Here is a 17,001-nt window from a genome sequence, read left to right on the forward strand (position 1 = left end):
ACTGCACCACGGGCTCTAGAAGCCAGGAAGGTGACACCTTTTCAGAGCAGCCCTGGAGAATCCTCAGCCACATCCCTGCCCTCCCACCCCCTCAGGACTTACAGGGTGTCCACTGCTGAGCTTGGGGGGCTGAAGCCTCCCCCCTCATCCATCAAGGGTTCACCCTCCCACCTCCCTGGCCTAGCGTCCTCCTGTGCAGGCTGTCCCCAAAGCTGGGGACCTGTGTGGACCTCCAGCCTCCCTCATTCACCACGAGTTTATTCAATAAACTCAATTTCCACTCCTCCCAACCTCAGCCACATTTATTGCCAACTCAAAAAAAACTTTAGGAAAATAGTTTGGCAGGTCCTCAAAATGTTAAACATGGAGTTACCATATGACCCAGCAATTCCACTCCTAGGCACACTCCCAAAAGAACTGAAAGCAGGGACTCAAACAAATAAATGTCCACGCTTGTTCACAGCAGCACGAGTCACACAACAGGCGAAGGTACAAAGAACCCAAGTGTCCGCCACCTGATGATGGGTAAACAAACAGAATGTCCTAGAGCCACCCAGTGGGGTACGATTCTGCCATTAAAAGGAACAGAGTGTGGACACACGCTACAAATGAATGAACTTGAAAACATTAGACTAAGTGACAGAAGCCAGACACAAAAGACCACATAACGTATGATTCTATGTATATAAAAGAGGCAAATCCAGAGAGAGAGAAAGCAGATGGGTGGTTGGGGGCAGAGGGTGGAGACGGGGCCATGGTAAGGATGCCTTTTGTTCCGAGGCCTCGGGGAGCCACCGCAGGCAGTTGAGGAGTGGGTAAAGGGTCACAGTGTTTGACACACAGTCTGTGGAGAGCAAGAGTGGACCAACCGGGAGACCTAGCGGGCCACTGCAACCGTCCAAGCGAGAGAGAACGCTGGTGGGACTGGGGCAGCACTGACAGAGATGGAGAAGCGGCAAATGGCGGGAAGGCCTCGGAGAGAGCTCACCATACAGTGACAGAGGCCGAGCGGCCCCGGGGACGGGAGCCCTTTGTTTCCCTCGTTGGGCCAGGTGCCCCATGGCTCTGAGCCTCAGTGTCCTCAGCTGCCGAGGGACACAAGGGTTTCCGCTGCAAGGATGCATGCTTGTGAAGCGTGTCGGGTAAACAGCAGGTGCTCAATAAGGCAAGCTCAGCAAGGCCAGAGCTCCAAGGAAAAAAGGACAGTGCTTGGCCAGGTGGCGTGGGACGCTTCTGAGCCCGAGTCCCAACCAAGCCTTGCACAGCCAAGCTACAAACCATGGCACCAGGGAGCGTGCCCTGCCACCCCAGGAGCCAGCTGGAGGAGGGTTCCCCACACACAGTCCACAGCAGGCCTCCCCAAGAATGGCCGGCAGGGCCTCCAGTGTGGCCCTCTACCACACTTGCCCCAGGGGCGGCGCACAGCAAGGACCCCTCAGCGGCCCACAGGAGACCCCATAGGTTACAGGTCCAATGTGGCAGCATCCCACTGTCCTGCTAACCCCACAGTCCCTTGTCACTGCCCTGGCTCGGACTTCACATCCACCCTGCTCTCTGCTGCGTCCCCGGAGCCAATCACAGCGCCTGGCACACAGCAGGTGCTCAATGAATGACCCTGTCCAGCATGAGAGGTCAGAGCCCCCCACAGGCATCCACCCTACCCTGCTGGGCAGAGGCCTCTTTCCTTAGGGTGGGGGAGAGGGGTCCTGAAAGGTTCTGTGGGCCCTGCTGTCCCCACATTCCTCTCCAGCCCACATAGGGAGGCCGAGACCACCCTGAGACACATCCCCTAGATTTTCCGTGTCCTGAGCAGTCTGATTCAGATCGGGGGAGGGTGAAATTACAGCCGCCTGGGGCTGAGCTGTCTCTGAGGGGGGTGGGGCACGCTTGTTAAGGTGACAGAACTGCTGAAATGTGCCTGGGAGCCTTCAGACCTGAGCCCACGCTGCGGGAGATGATGAAAGGTGAGCTGTCTGCGCCACACGTGCCTGTAATTTTCTTGGAACTTGTGGCAGATGGGGGAGCCTCAGAATTAAAAATCAGCTGCCAGGCAGGAGAGAAGCCCCCAGCACACACCCACGCACACATGCACGCTCATCGGACGCCCCTGGGTGCTCGGAGGAGCTATGGGTCCCACGGAGGGGACACGCCTGTTGCACCCCCACCCCAAGCCAGCCTGTCCCAGGCCAGAGACACACGGATGCACTGGGAGCCCGTGGGCAGGGACCCGTCAGTCCTCACCGCTGTCTCTTCCGCATCTAGGACCGGGTCTGACATTCAGTAGCTGCTCCATGTTTGTCTGAATTGACAGCTGAATCCCCGAGAGACACGGTGCCTGGCACACAGTAGGTGTGCTAGTTAGGGGCTGCCCTATAAAGTGTCAAACTGGGTGGCGGAAAACAACAGGAATCTCTTCTCTCACAGTGCTGGAGACCAGAAGTCTGAAATCCAGGTGTCGCAGGGCCGGCTCCTGCCTTGGTCCACTCCAGCTCCTGGTGGCCCCAGCCGCTCCTCCGCCTCCATCTCCCGCTGAGTCTCTATCATCATTATGGTGTCCCCTCATCTCACAAGGACACCAGTCATTGGATCAGGGCCCATACTACTCCCGTGTGACCTCATCTTAACTAACGACACCTGCAGTGACCCCCTCACGTTTACACGGTCCAAGCGGACGTGAATTTTGGAGGGGACACTATCTAACCCAACAAATATTTGCTTTGTTCACTGCAACATCCCAGAACCTGGCACAGTGCCTCCGTCACCACACTGAGAGCTCAACTCAGGTGCTGCCCTCAGGCCTGCCACCTGCCCGCCCCCAAGCTGGGACCATTCCAAATGTGGTCTCCACCCTGTTCTGGTCAATCAGGAAATTGCCTGAGCACCTACCATGTGCAGGCACTGGGGTTACAGCAGTGAGTCAGACAGACACATGGGCCTGCCAATCAGACAACATCCAGTGACAGGCCTGTCCCAACAGGGAAAGCCCCCAGCCACGTATCAGCAGGGGTTGGGTGGGTGGACGGACGGATGAATAGACGGATATATGGATGGATAGATGAATGGATGGATGGACGGATGGACAAACAGATAGACTGACGGATGGATATCTGTTTAACTGTTTAATTTGCCAGGGTTTTTCTGGTCTCACTTTTTAAAGCAACCCCCAGGGCCAAGCATGCCTTTATTCCACTAATATTCCCATGTCAGGTTCCCTGCCAGCCCCCACAGGGGACACAGCTGAGCACACTCACCCCCGGGGAACCCCCAAGTCCACACAACTGCTTCTTAAGCCCCAGCCCGCTGGGCACAGAGGACCCGGAAGAAACCACCTCTGTCCGAACTCTAGAATCCAACCAGGGAGAGACCAATGGAAAGACTCATTGGGAAAAGATCTACGGAAAGCTCCATGCCCAGAGGAGAGTTCCCGAAATAAGAGCTGTGGCCATCACTGCCCTGCACTGCTCAGAATCCCGGGCAGGGAGGCGGGCAAGCTAACCGTAACGATGATAATACCATCAGTAACAGTGGTAGCTCCTATTAGTATCCTCACTTTGCAGATGAGCAAACTGAGACTGGGTGAAGTGAACTGACCAATAGAGCGAGTCCCTACTGAGAAGGTCACACAGGATGGGGAGACCCACACCTGAAGACAACGCTTCCCGTGAGGTCACTGGGCCTCGCAGGGTCTGAACAGAGGGAAGAGGGGGGCTGCCCCTCCCAGCCCTGAAACCGTGACTGCACACATCTCACTCAACACCCTCCTGTTGCAGATGGGGAAACTGAGGCCAGGAGAGTGGCAGGCATGTGCCCACTCCATCCTCCTCTGCTCGATCCCCCAGCCCACGGGGTCCAGGCATCTGGGGAGGTGGGTACAGTGGCCCTTTAGGGGAACACACAGCCAGGGGCCATGGGGAGAAGGGCTCCAGGTCTATGGGGATGACCAGGCCCCAGGACACACGGCTGCTTCAGCCTTGCTGGAGGACCAGGCCTACACCAAACTTCAGGGAAAAACTGGCCTGGGGCAAAACACACCAGGCACCGGCCCCATCTCCCCCTTCCCCTAAAAAGGGCCCCCAGCCCCTGTGACGGGAGCACCCCCAATTGTGCCTCACACCTTCCCAGGATCCTTGTATCTCCTCGCCAACAGCAGGCTGGATCTCAGCCCCAGGCACCAACACAGGGGGAAGCTCCAATTTCCCTCACCAAAAAGGATCGTCTGCATGCAACAAATCAGGAAACCGAGGCTCAGAGAGGTGAACTCACTGGCCCAAGATCACACAGCCAGAAAGCAGCCAGGCCTGATTCTGACCCCCAAAATCACGAGTCCAGGCCCCACTCAGCCCACACCCCTCCGAGGCGAGCAGAAGGGAAGCAGTGCTGGTTGAAGCTGCCGAGGAGGCCCGTTCGTTTCCAGTTTAATTGGTACATTTGTGTCCACTGGACTCCAGCCAGGGCAGCCCAGCCCTGCTCCCCCTGCCACAGGGATCTTCTCAAAATCACTTCCTCCTTGACTCTTCTCCCCATTTAATTTTAAAAGGAACAGAGAAAGAGAGAGAGAAACCACAGCCATGACAAACCGTCCCCACACACCAGGTCACAGGGTCCCACGCGGAAACCCTTGCCGAGCGGCGCCCTCTGCCTTGGGCATCCCGCAAACACTACGTGACTGTTTGCCCGGCGCCTCCTCGTTGTGGTCCACGGGCACCCGGGAGGGACGCGTTCTCCATTAGGCCGGCTCCTCCACCTGGTCTTCCCCACGGCAATTGTCCCTGCACAGGGAAGGAGGGGCCCAGAGAAGAGGCTGGTGTCTGGGCGATGGGGGGTGGGACGCTGGCCCCCCGCTGTGAACTGGGCAAACCACTTAACCCTGGGGCTGGGAACGAGTGGGCCACAGGGACGCAAGTGGCGAGCTGTGTCGGGCTCAGCCTGTGCTGCTCACAGTAACGGCTCATCCACGCACGGGCAGCCAGGACTGGGTTTCTAAAGGATGAGGGGCTGCGGCCCTGGGTCCATTCACTTCACTGCCTGATGGGAAAGAACCAGCAACCAAGGAGAAAACGGGCCGCAGGTCACAGGTCTGACATTCTACCAAGTGAAACAAGCCAGACACAAAAAGACAAATACTATGCGGTTATGCGATTTCACTCACATGAGACAAACCAGGAGTCAGATCCATAGAGACAGAAAGTAGAGTAGAGGTTACCAGGGGCGGGGGTGGGGGGGGCACAGATAGTGCTTAATGGGAACTGAGTTTCAGTTTTGCAAGATCAAAAAGTTTGGGAGATGATGGTGGTGATGGTTGCACAACAGTGTGAATCAATGTATTTAACTGAACTGCTCGCTTAAAAGTGGTTGAGATGGTAAATCTTTTGGTAAGCACACTTTGTCACAATTTAAAGAACAATAACAAAATTAAATAAGCCACACACCTCCTCCAGGAAGGCCTCCCTAATTGCTAGTCAACAGCACCCAACTGGCTTGGGTTGCCCTGTGGTGGTTCCTTGTGTCAGGGCTGCCCCATGAAACCCAGTGCTGGCAAGGGCGCTGCCAGGGGTCCCAGCACTCAGCAGCACCTCACAGCCAAGCACGGAGTTGGACCACAGACAAGGCCTCTTCCTCTCTGGCCCACATCACCTCAGGACCTAAGGCCTGGACACAGGGAGGGGCTGCTCTGAAATTCTCTGCCCCTCTAGGGGGGCCCCTGGCCCCGACCCCAGGCCAGGCAGCCACAGGCCAGGCCGCGCTCTCTCTCTGCCGCCTGTTTGCAGCCTCCATCCCATCACTCACGTCTCGTGCTGAGACCCCGAGGGGAAGGGGGGCCACCTCCCAGGAAGGAAGGCAGCAGCCCCCGTTTCCCACCGACCTCCCTGCACCAACATCTGGCGACCCGTGTCCCCAGCTGTGTAGCTGCCGGAAATGCCTCCTCCCACCCCTCCTCCTCTTTCACGCACACCACATGGGGCCCTCAAGAGCAGCTTGCTGAGGAATTTATGGGGTCGTCCCTAGTATTTCAGGGCAGATCTCTGGGGGACGTCCTCTGCCACATGTGAACAAGGACAAATGTTTCTGCTGCCAAGAATAGCTCCCCCGGCAGTGGCATCCCAGCCGGGAGCCCACCCACTCAACAACGGCCCTCCCATGCAAACCAACAGTCTAAGTCTGGACCCCAGCGGCCCGACTCCCACAGGCCTGGCCCCTACTGCCACCCAGACACTCAGGCCGAGGGGGAAAAGGGTCCACTCTGACCAGCTCCATCCAATGCTGGAATGTGGACACGTAGGGGCCACTCAATCAGCCCGAGGACGTCTGTGCTTCAGTGAGTGTCTGATAATGGAGCAGTCATCAAGAAGCCACAGCCCCCCGCCCCTGCACCCAGGCGTCCAGTGACACGTGCTTAGATGCTCAGGAGTGGCAATGGGGAAGTTAAGCACCCACCCGGGATGTGAGTCCCAGTTTGTGGAGGGAGCAAAACTAACAGGGCTCCAGGGGACAGGGTCCCAGGCCAGAAAGAGGGAGCGGGGAGAGCAAGGAGGGCTGCAGATACCAGGCCCGCATTGGAACACATCCGGGCCAGGCCAGCATCAAGTGAGGGAGAGGGGCGGGGTGGGGGGCTGCTTGTGTGAAGGGCACAGGCTGGGAGTGGTCGGGGCTCAGGAAAGGGGCTCAGGGGACCCACAGCTTCCAATCCTTTCGAGAAGAAAATCTGATTTAGAGACATCTCTCAATTCAGTGTAAAACACTGACTATAAACCCAACCCAATAAGTCAGCCTGACATCCAAATACAGCCTGCAGGCTGACTTACGGTCAGTTAGAAGCCACAAAAGAGGGCCAGGGAAGCCTAAGGGAGCATGAAAAAGGGGGTGATGGCAAGTGACAGGCAGGAATGTTCTCCGAAGAGGGCAGAGGCTTGGAGGCGGGACCTGAGAGGCCTCTCACTACAACAGGCAGTGGGAGGGGCTGGGCCCATTTCCACAGTAAACCATCAGTGGCATCCCCCACCCCAGCGGGACACATACCGGCTGGAAAAGAGGATGCTGGGCAAGGACCGACAGCTGGCCCCTCTCCAACACACAGGGTGAGCTAGCTGTGGCACACGGCACCCCAATGTCCCTTGGGCTACCACCTCCTCTGCACCCCGAGCCCTGGACTCCGGGGGACGCTGATCCCACCCTCCAGGTCTGGCCAATCGGCACCAATGGCAGCCCACAGAAACGTATTCTCTGACTGCTTTGGAGGCCAAGTGTCTGACATCAAGGAGCTGACAGGGCCGTGCTCCCTCCGGAGGCTCTAGGGGAGTCTCCTTCCTGCCTCCTTCAGCTCTGGAAGCTCCCGGCATCCCTTGGCTTGTGGCCGAGACACTGCTGTCTCAGCCTGTCTTCACGTGGCCATCCCCTCGGTGTGTCTTCTCCTCTTTGTCTCTCATAAGGTCACTGGTCCCTAAATTTAGGGTCACCCAATAATCTAGGATGACCTCATCTCAAGACACATCTGCAAAGACCCTTTTTCCAAAGCAGGTCACACGTACAGGGCTGAATAGTAACACGTACACGTATCTTCTGGGGACCACCACTCACCCCACTATACCAACCACGGCCCTGCCTGCCCCATGGCCAAGCCCCAGCAGAATTCCCACTAAGCAGGTGAGAAAACTGAGGCACAGTGACTAAAGCTACATGTCCAGGGTTTGAATGGCTTTCTCTGACCAGTCCTGCCATGGAGCCGCTGGACTTTACAGGAAACAAGGGACTCTCACACCCACGCTTCTGGGGAGAGCTGCCCCACCTCACAGGCCAAGAAGCCTGAAGTGGTTCAGCATGGGATGGGGGGATAAACCGGCCAAGGAAGCTTCTCAGAGTCAGCCTGCTCCGGTGTCAGTGGGAGTAAATCCCATCCCCTGAAGGGTGAAGGGGGCGTCGGGCCCCTGATAATCACCACCTCTCTATTTATTACCAGCCCTGCCCGGCCCACACAGCTGCCCCCCCCAAGGCAGAAAAGGCCCATTACAACTTCACAGGCCGGGAATTATGCTATTAGCCTGGGAAGGAGGCTGCACCCGGGGACAAAGGGCTTATTGTCATGCAAATGCACGACTCCGCGAAAGGGGGCGGCCCCTCCTGCCTTCCCCTGTTCTGTGCCACAATGACAAACCCACTCGTTTGGGCATCTCTGGCCTCAAACTGGGAAAGCGGTCTGAGCCAGATTCCCAGAAAATAGCACCTGCCCTGGGGAGGGCCCCTGAGAACCTGGGTTCAAATCCTGCCTCCTCTACAGCTGTGCCATCGTCCTTTGAAACAGGCATGACAAAAGGGTCTCTGAGGATGAAAGAGGATAATCTGCTTAAAGCGTTAAGTGTCACCCTGGGCACGGAAACAACTGCACACAAAATGCCATTACATATTAATCATACCTATGTAACAGTGTGTGCCTGCAGCTGTGTGTCTCTGGGTGAGTTGCTGACCCTCTCTGTGCCTCATCTGGAGAGGCTGATTCGGGCCCCCTTCATGGGGTTCTTAGAAGGGCTCAGTAAACTAAGGTGCTCAGAATGCTTGCCCCGCCTGCGATGAAGCTGATGCAGTCTGCACCCCTCCTCCGTATCCCAGTCGCCACAGGGGTCCCGACTTTCCTTGCTCCTGAGTCTCTTTAGCTAATGCAGACTTTCTGGGGTGCTTGGTGGGTTCCTATGGGGCATTTCTGAGCAAACGCACACTGCTTTCCAAAAGACTCTAGTTTTCTGAGAGTGCCCCAAACGCATTCTCAACCCTCAGCTGCAGAACTTCTGGGGTAGAGGGAGGTGCGCTCAACGTGGATTCCAGCTGGAGGGGCCCCCTCGCAGGAGCCCTGCACGTGTGGCTGGCCTGGATGAATTGTGAAAGCAAAGCGCCTCTGTCCCCAGAAAGGCCCCACTCGCTGAGAAGGGACAAGCTCAGGTCCACAGCCTGCGGAAGACACTGAATCCGACACAAGTGTTTGCTCAGCACCTACTATGAGCCCGGTACTCAGGACACAGTGGTGACCAAGGTGAACAAAATCCTGGTGGGACATGGCGGATGGACATTCATTAAATCCCAGGTGGTGACCGTAGTGAGGTGACAGGGAATGACTGAGGGGCGCGGGCATGGGGGGCTTCTTTCAGGAGGCCTAAATGAGGGGAAGGTGTGAAGATCTCAGAGAAGGGTTTTCCAGGAAGAGGGCACAGCATGTACCAAGGTCCCCAGGCAGGACCATGACTGGAGCTTTAAGAAACAGCACAGAGGCCCGGGGTGCCCCCAGCCGCAGCCCCACTCCCTGCCCATCCAGACTCTGCCCAGCTAAGCCAGACCTGAGACCCCCAACCTCTAACCGACACCCCGGAGCCCCAGGCACAAGCCTCCATCACCCTGACATGATGGCGGAAGCCCCTCTCGGCAGCTCAGACCCTGCATGTAGGTGTCCACCTGTCCCCCAGCCGGAATGCTCTGGAACCCTCTGGAATCCTTAGGCATAAAGCAAGCCCCGTCTGGATGTTCTGGGAAGCCTGGGGGCCCAAGCTCAGTTACTAGCCAGCTGTAAGGGGAAAACCACCTGCAGACCCTCTCTCAGGAGACCCTGGAGGACGGCTACCCTCAGATTGGCTTTGGTTGGACGGAAATGCATATCCCATGCTTAAGTGCCAGCTCACCCCCGAAGGCCTTCTCACAACCACTAGTGGAGGGAAGGGGTCTGCGGGAAACCAGTACCTACCAAGGGAACAGCAGGGAAAGAAAAAATGCAGCCCAGAGGACAGCGCAAGGGAGGACAGCACTCAGAGAGGAGAGGAGTTCAGCCATCACATGAGTGACCCTGCAGACAGCAGTGACACCGAGTCACACTGTGGGGCTGCAAACGGAGGCTCAGAGGAGGCCGCTGAGAGGTGGTGGGCCCAGAGGCCAGAGCTGCCTGGTTCTCACAGGTCCTGAGCCGGCCCCATGTCTTGACCTCCTAGCCTGGCCTACAAGTGAGAAGAAAAGGAGGAAACTGAGGCTCAGAGAGGGCAAGCAACCTTCCCAGGGCCACCCGGCCAAAGAGCCACCACACACAGGCTCTGGCCTGGGATTTGTATCCCGTCCCCTGAGAAGCAGGGATCACAAGCACCCTCCTTCCCGTGGCTGATACGGGTATAAAACGAGCTAGTGCCCGACTAACCACAACAATCACATAACATCACAAACGGTAACAATGGCAGCAACAGCATCCTCACATCACACTCAGCACGTGCCCCCATCGCTCTAAGCACTTAGCATGTATCCACTCATTTAACCTTCATACAAGCGCTACACAGTACTAAACCCTATCCCCATTTTACAGATGAGGAAACTGAGGCTTGGCGGGGTTAAGCCTGCTCTGATTCACACAGCTACCAAGGGGCAGACTTGCACTCAAACCCAAGGCAGCCTGACCCCCAAGCCTATGCTCTTTTTAGATCTCTGTAGTCATTCATATTCAATCATAAGAAAGAACATGGCAAGCTCCCAAGTGCCCTTCAGCCAGCTTCCCCCACTGGAACCATCCCTACATAACTAGAGGTCAATATCAACAGCGAAACCAGGAAACTAACACTGATAGTCGCTCCAGTTTTCCACGCACTCACTTGTGAGTGTCTGAGCGTGTGCATGCAACTGTGCGTGTGTTCAGCTCTGGGCACTTCCCGCTCAGCGCAGTGCGGCCACCACTGTCGATGCAGATGCTTCTATCACAAGGGTCCTCTGTGCGACCTCTGGTCTGAACCACCACACACACTGTCTTTCTCAGTGTTGCGGGATCGAGTCACGAGACCCTCAGGGCAGAGCAGGGGCGGCCACAACACAGTGGGCACTGAGGAGGCTTTGGGGGCAGAAAGGGGACATTTGTGGGCCCATTGCTGCAGAGGCCTTTTCCGAGGCCCCCAGGAGAGGTTTGAGGACAATGAGACAGCAGGCAGCTGGCGTGGGCACCCTGGACACACGGGGAACTCCCCAATGGCTCCTGCTGGCCCGAAAGGAGAGGCCCTGAGCCAGCCACCAGTCCAGCATCCGGTGTCACTTACAAACACAGGACTGCTGCCACCCTTAGTGGGAGAGCCAGCCCTGCCTGCCCAGCCCCCAGGCCACGCTGGGCACTGTCGGGGTGTCTGGTCCAGGTTGAGTGGGAGACGGAGCAAAACAGGCAAGACTGGGGGAGCCCCAGGGACCCCAGCCCAAGCCCAAATGCAGACAGAGCCTGGGGCTGGGTAGAGACTCAGCCACCTCCCACTGTCCTGGCCGCGGTTTCGTCTATAAAATGGGAGGGCTCTTAGCTCTCGACAAGGAAGAAAAATTGCCAGAGACTAAGACATAACTAACTTAAATCTAAGCTTTTGTCCATACCGACCAAGCCCTCCCCCAAGACACCAGCCACGGGGACCCTGCGGGTTTGTCCTGGTTTCCTCGAGGCACACTGGCCGGTGGCTTGCGCAGCATGGACGAGACAAGTGAGTTTCCACTATCCAAGGTCACATGGTCCATGAAGGGTGGGGTGGAGACAGGTGGTGCATCCATTTGTCAGATAGGAAAACTGAGGCTGAGAGCCGGGAAGTGACTTGTCCCAGGGTCACACAGCCAGGAAGCATTGGCCAGAATGTGAACACAGCAGTCTGGCTATACAGTGAACCAGGGGGCTGCAGCTCATTTCATGTCACCCCATGTCTGTGCGGCCCCCATTAGGGCCCCACTCGCACAGGGGAGGCGAGGCCACCCAGAGTGAAAGGGACAGAACCAGGATTCAAACCAGGGTTGTGGCAATTGAGCGCCGCTGTCTGAGGCCCCTCGCAGGCCAGGACGTGATCCCCCACGAGCCCTGCTGCTGCCTCCCACCAGTCCCAGCCCACCCAGACTACAGGACACGTCGCTCCCTCATCCACTCTGCTCGAAACTGAAGGTTCCTTGTAAGCTCACTCCAACTCTCCAGTGTTTATCCCAGCTCCTGGCTGCCAGGGCCCTGGGCAAGCCTGGGCCGGTGGTGCTGATTTCAAACCAGACATGGGCACCCAGCCAAGCGCCACCGTGGTGGGAGCCGGCTGCCAGGGACGCCGCAGCGCTGCCTGCACCTGGCCCCTCCCCAGCTGCACCCCCAAGTCCTGAGGCCCCCAGGCCACCCCTGGCGGCCAGTGCCGAAGAAGAAACCAGGACCACCCAGACCCCCGGCTCTGCTCGCGGTTCCCACCCCACACGTCTCCTCCCACAGATAGCAGCCAAGAAGCACTGTCCCTCCGGGCCACCCGCCCTCTCGGCACCCTTTACTGGGACTTCAGCTATTCTGGCTGGCCCACTGTCCACTCCTGCCGGTTGTCCGGGGCCCACACAGCCCGGGCCTGGACGACCACACTGGCAGAATCAGGGCTCCTGCCAGATGAGCCACGGGCCCCCAGTGGTGCCCCAGCCCAGGGCCCAGTCCTACCACGAGCCACAGCCCCTGTCCTTGGCCACCCTCCCTCTGCCAGAGACACGGCCACCGCGGCTCCCGGCCCACCGCCGAGCCCGGAAACTTCTCTTACCGAGCACATGACCAGCCTTTCACTCACGTCAGCTCTGAACACAACTTGAAGTAACTCTCCCACAAAAAAAAAAAAAAAAAAAAAAGACAAGGAAAACGTGCCAGCCGTAGGTCAACAGAGTCCACACACAGACTGCTCTGCTGGCTTCCAGAAGACACCCCGCGTCCAATGTTCAACCATCCTTCCTGCAGGCCCGACACCGGGAAAGGCTGGCCGCTCGGCCCTACCGCCTTCCCGCGGCACTGTGGGCTCCCCCGGATGGGGAGGCCCTGTGGGGCCTGTCTGCAGCCAGGCCACCGCCAGACCCTCACCAGTGTCCCCAAGACAGGGCCGGCCAGGCCCACTGGGGACAACCCAAGGGCTGCCCGACCCGCAGGGGGCCGCCAACGCGAGGTCGGGCCTCGGCGATCCTTTTTGCCTCCTGCCACTCGGGCCTATAAACATAGGGAATTACATAAGTCCACTCCTCCTGTTGGGAAGCCAAAAGTACAAGCTTTTTCTCCCAGCCTTGGCAGTAAGTAATAATTCCTCATCGCCATGGTAACCCTGGCGGGCTTCCAGCCCGACACTCAGGAGCTGAAACACTGGGAGGCCTTTTTATAGCTCGGTAGAAAACCTCTTCACTATTCCCTCGCTCACTCGCTCGCTCGCTCGCAGGGAAAGCGAGCTCCAGGCCAAATTTTCTTCCTTTAACCCGTTTCCTCCCAGCCGGACCGTCCACCCGGGAGCCCAGGCCTGCCCACCACCTCATAGAAATGAAGCTGCTGCCGCCCGTCCCTTCCTGGTCCTCCAGCCTCCAGGGTGACATGGCCAGAGGACAGGCTCTGCCTTTAAAATATTTCTGTCGTCTTTGTAATCTCATGAAAGGCAAACATGACCCCCTCACATTGGTATTCTGAAGGAGGGTCATCTGGCCCAGAGGGTGAAAAGACACAAACACACACAGACACGCACACGCATGCACCAAAATGCATGGTTTGGTGGTCGGCCAGCCATCTGAACCTTGGCTGCAACTAGCTGTGTGACTCAGAGACATGTCTGAGCGTCTCTGGGTATCAGCTTCCCATCTGTAGCAGGGCAGGCACAGCTCTGCTTCCCACTACTCTCAGCAGCAGTGACAAGGCATCAGGAGAGGCTGCCACAGCCACCAGGAAGCAGAGGGTCCCGCGAGTGGTCTCCCACCCCCAGCAACCAGGAGTTGGGCCCAGAGATGTCTGCCCAAGGCGGCACCTGAGTGACGACCGGGGCTCGTGGGGTGCAGACACAGGGGAGGTACCACAGGCAGCAGGCACAGCTGATGCAAAGGTCTGGAGGTCAGACCGAGTTTGGTGTGTTGCAAAAGCAGAGAAGACAGGGGTGGAGGGGGGAGAGCTAGAAGACGAGGTCAGGGAGCAACGGGAAGGGTGGGGGGAGCGTGGCTCATGAAGACGCAAGTCATGTAACTGTAGGCTAGGGGTGCCCCCGAGAGTCATCACAACAACAGTAACACATACTGTGTGCCCAGCACTTCCCCTGTGAACCCATCTGTACTCACAACAGCACAACAAAAGGCAGGGGCAATTTCGAACCCCCATATACGGAGAAGTTGAAACAGGCCCCGAGAGGGTTAGTGACTTGCCCAAGGTCACACACTGAGGCTTGAACCTGGTAAGCCTGGCCTGCCCCCGCCATGCCACGTAGTGTAGTCAGCAAGGAGCCACAAAGCGTTCGGGCTGGGTCAGATCTGCATGTGACAAAGGTCCGTGGTCACTGGTCTAGTCAGGGCGATGGGAATATCTGCTAGGAGACCAGTGAAGGGACCCACACGGAGCCCGTTAAGTGTGTCACCTTTCATCAGCTCACCCTCCAGCCTTTCCCAAGGAAACACCAGCCCGAAAGTCAAGGTGGGGTTTCTTCTACTCCAAAGCCTTCTTGTCCACATGGAGAAACCGAGGCACAGGAAGTGAGTGACCCAAATCCGTCCACTTAGACCACAGATCCAGGCGCTGTCTTCCAGCCCGTCACCTCTCACCGTGACCATGAAGAGACCACAAAACTCAGGAACGGGCCAAACCAGCCACACCAAGCCCGGCCAGGACGCGGAGCCTGAAGCAGCAGGGGCAGGACTCACTGGTTCCTTGTGTTCTTTTCTGTTGGTTTTGGACACCGACCTGAGTCCAGACCTTCGCAGAGGCCGGCCCTGGAATCAGGAGTAACTCAAGCAAATCCCAGAGATCTGTGCTTCGGGCAGGTTCCACGCTGGTCCGCTCACTCCGCGGCCACTTCTTGTGTCCTCCCCGGAGGAAGCGGAGGGTTTGCTGAGTAACTTCATGGAGACAGCAGATCATCAAACACCGGAAACAGCCTCGTGCTGCACCCTCCACACAGAGCCAGAGGCTGAAGCTGAGCTCATGTCAGAATAAGCACGTGGTCGTCTGCTAGCAAAAGACTTCTGGATTCCCCAAGCCTCTGAGGGTGACCAGTGTTCCCTCCTCGGTTCTTTGAAAAAGTGTCCCCTGACCCAAATTTACCAACGTGCCACTTCCAGGACCTGTGTGCCAGGCAAAGCTTTGAGGACGGTGGGAAAGACCAGTGACAACATTGCAGGATGCGCTGTGACGGGGCGCGTGGAGGCACAGGGGGCAGGATTCCGAAAGGGAGGCGGAGGGCCCTTAGGCCAGACGCCCTGGGGAAGGCCCCCGGCTTCTGCGGCATCGGCCTGCCCAGCTGTGGGCCCAGGGACCGGGGGCACACCTGTCTGGTGCCTCCTGCAAGGTCAACAGAAACTACGCCTGCGGGGGGCTCCGAGGACTAGAAGGCCCCACAGTCTGGCCCCTGTTCAGCATCCAGCCCCAAGGGGAAGGGAGCGCCACTCACTTCTTCCCCACACAGCTCTACTTCCTGGCCAGGCAGAGAGATAGGGCTGGGAGCAGGGTGGGAGCTGGGCAGGGAGGGGTAGGGGGTAGGCAGAGGGCGAGAGAGGACGAGACAGCGGGGGGGCGGGGGGGGGGTTGGGGGGGGCACCGGACAAGCAAGCGCTAGAAAATATCTGCCTGTTTTCACCTCCTGCTCCCCTGCTCACACCCCAAGGCTCCAAGACTTGGGCACGTGACTACCATCTCTCTAGGTTGCCTCAGTTTCCTCACGTGAAAAACTACTTATGAGATGGTTTTGTTGAGGTCAGTCCATAGGATGGAGTATTATTTGGCCATAAAGAATGAAGCACTGACACACGCTACGAAGACGATGAGCCTCAGAAACGTGATGCTGAGAAGCCAGACACAAAGGACCACATACTGCGTGGTCCCACACATACTACGGAATGTCCAGGAAAGGCCAATTCACAGCGACACAAGGACAGTGCTGGCTGCCAGGGGCTGGGGAGGGAGGAGGGGGAGTGGCTGCTGCTGAGTACAGGGTATCCTATTGGGGCAACGAAACTATTTTAGAACTAGAAAGAGACAGTGGTTGTACATTATAAACGTACTAAAAACTAATAAACTGTTCACTTTAAAATGGTTAATTCTTATGTGACGTGAATTTCATCTCAATTAAAAATAAATAAAAAGATGGTTTGGTTGAAGGGGCACCATTCCAGCCCAGTTTACTGTTTCTGCAAGTCGTAGCCACCTCTCCTCAGCTGGTAACAGTCCCTGCCCCCAGGCCTGGGGCCATCAGACATTCAACAAACATTTACTGTACGCACTGGGCACTGGGCAGACAGCAGGGAACAAGACAAAGCTCCGGCCGGCGTGGAGCTGACCCGGGAAGAGGTGAGAAAGTCAACAGCAGATAAGGACATGAAGCAATTCCCGCAGTGGCAGCTGCTGTGGACGGGGGGTTTGTGAGGCAGCGACAGTTCAGCAGGGGTCTGGGTGGAGGAGAGGGATGTGGAAACTTCTCAGGGGACAGTGTCCCAGGCAGAGGAAACAGCCACGACAAAGGCTGTGAGGTGAGTTCCGGAACAGCCAGGCCAGCGCAGCTGGAGGTATGAGCAAGGGGAGGGCACGCCAGGGAAGGTCGGCCTCGTCACGGCTCCGGGTCTCAGAGGGCCCCAGAGGCCGCAGACAGGGTCTTGAAATTTTAAGTGTGATTAACATAAAATTCATAACGGCATTAGTGTCCTGGGGCTGCTGAAACGAACGAGGACCAACCGGGGTGCTTAAAACAACAGCAATGTACCCTGTCACAGCTCCGGAGCCCAGCAGCCCGAAATCTAGCTGTCGGGCGCATCCCTCCGAAGCCTCTCGGGGAGGGTCCCCCCAAGCTTCTCTCAGCTCCTGGTGGCTCCAGGCGTTTCTTGGCTCGCGGTCTCCTCATTCCCACCCCTGCCTAGGTGTCACATGGCCGACTGTGTGCGCCTTTTTGTCATTGGATTTGGGGCTCATCGTCACCTAGGCTGATCTCATCTTGATCCTTAACTTGACCACATCTGCAAAGACCCTTTGTCCAAACAAGGCCCATTCACAGTTCTGAGTGAGCATAACTTTTGGGG

The 17,001-nt window shown here is 57.4% G+C and overlaps 1 protein-coding gene across 29 annotated transcripts in view; it reads right to left on the reverse strand.

The window, feature by feature from the left end:
• Nucleotides 1-17,001, reverse strand: part of NCOR2 (nuclear receptor corepressor 2) — a 185,489-nt gene that overhangs the window by 138,293 nt on the left and 30,195 nt on the right. Inside the window, exon 3 of one of the 29 annotated variants that reach the window (XM_088801067.1) lies at nucleotides 9,722-9,968. The exons of 26 other annotated variants lie outside the window; for them this stretch is intronic. The gene's annotated coding sequence lies outside the window, so the exon portion shown is untranslated. Of the gene's footprint in view, nucleotides 1-9,721; nucleotides 9,969-12,527; nucleotides 12,957-17,001 lie in introns of those variants that run through there. 2 more of the 29 variants (XM_088801069.1, XM_088801068.1) reach the window with 2 other exon arrangements.

The sequence above is a fragment of the Rhinolophus sinicus genome, chromosome 9, assembly GCF_057876585.1.
Source record: "Rhinolophus sinicus isolate RSI-liver-muscle chromosome 9, RSI-T2T, whole genome shotgun sequence".
NCBI classification, from domain to species: domain Eukaryota; kingdom Metazoa; phylum Chordata; class Mammalia; order Chiroptera; family Rhinolophidae; genus Rhinolophus; species Rhinolophus sinicus.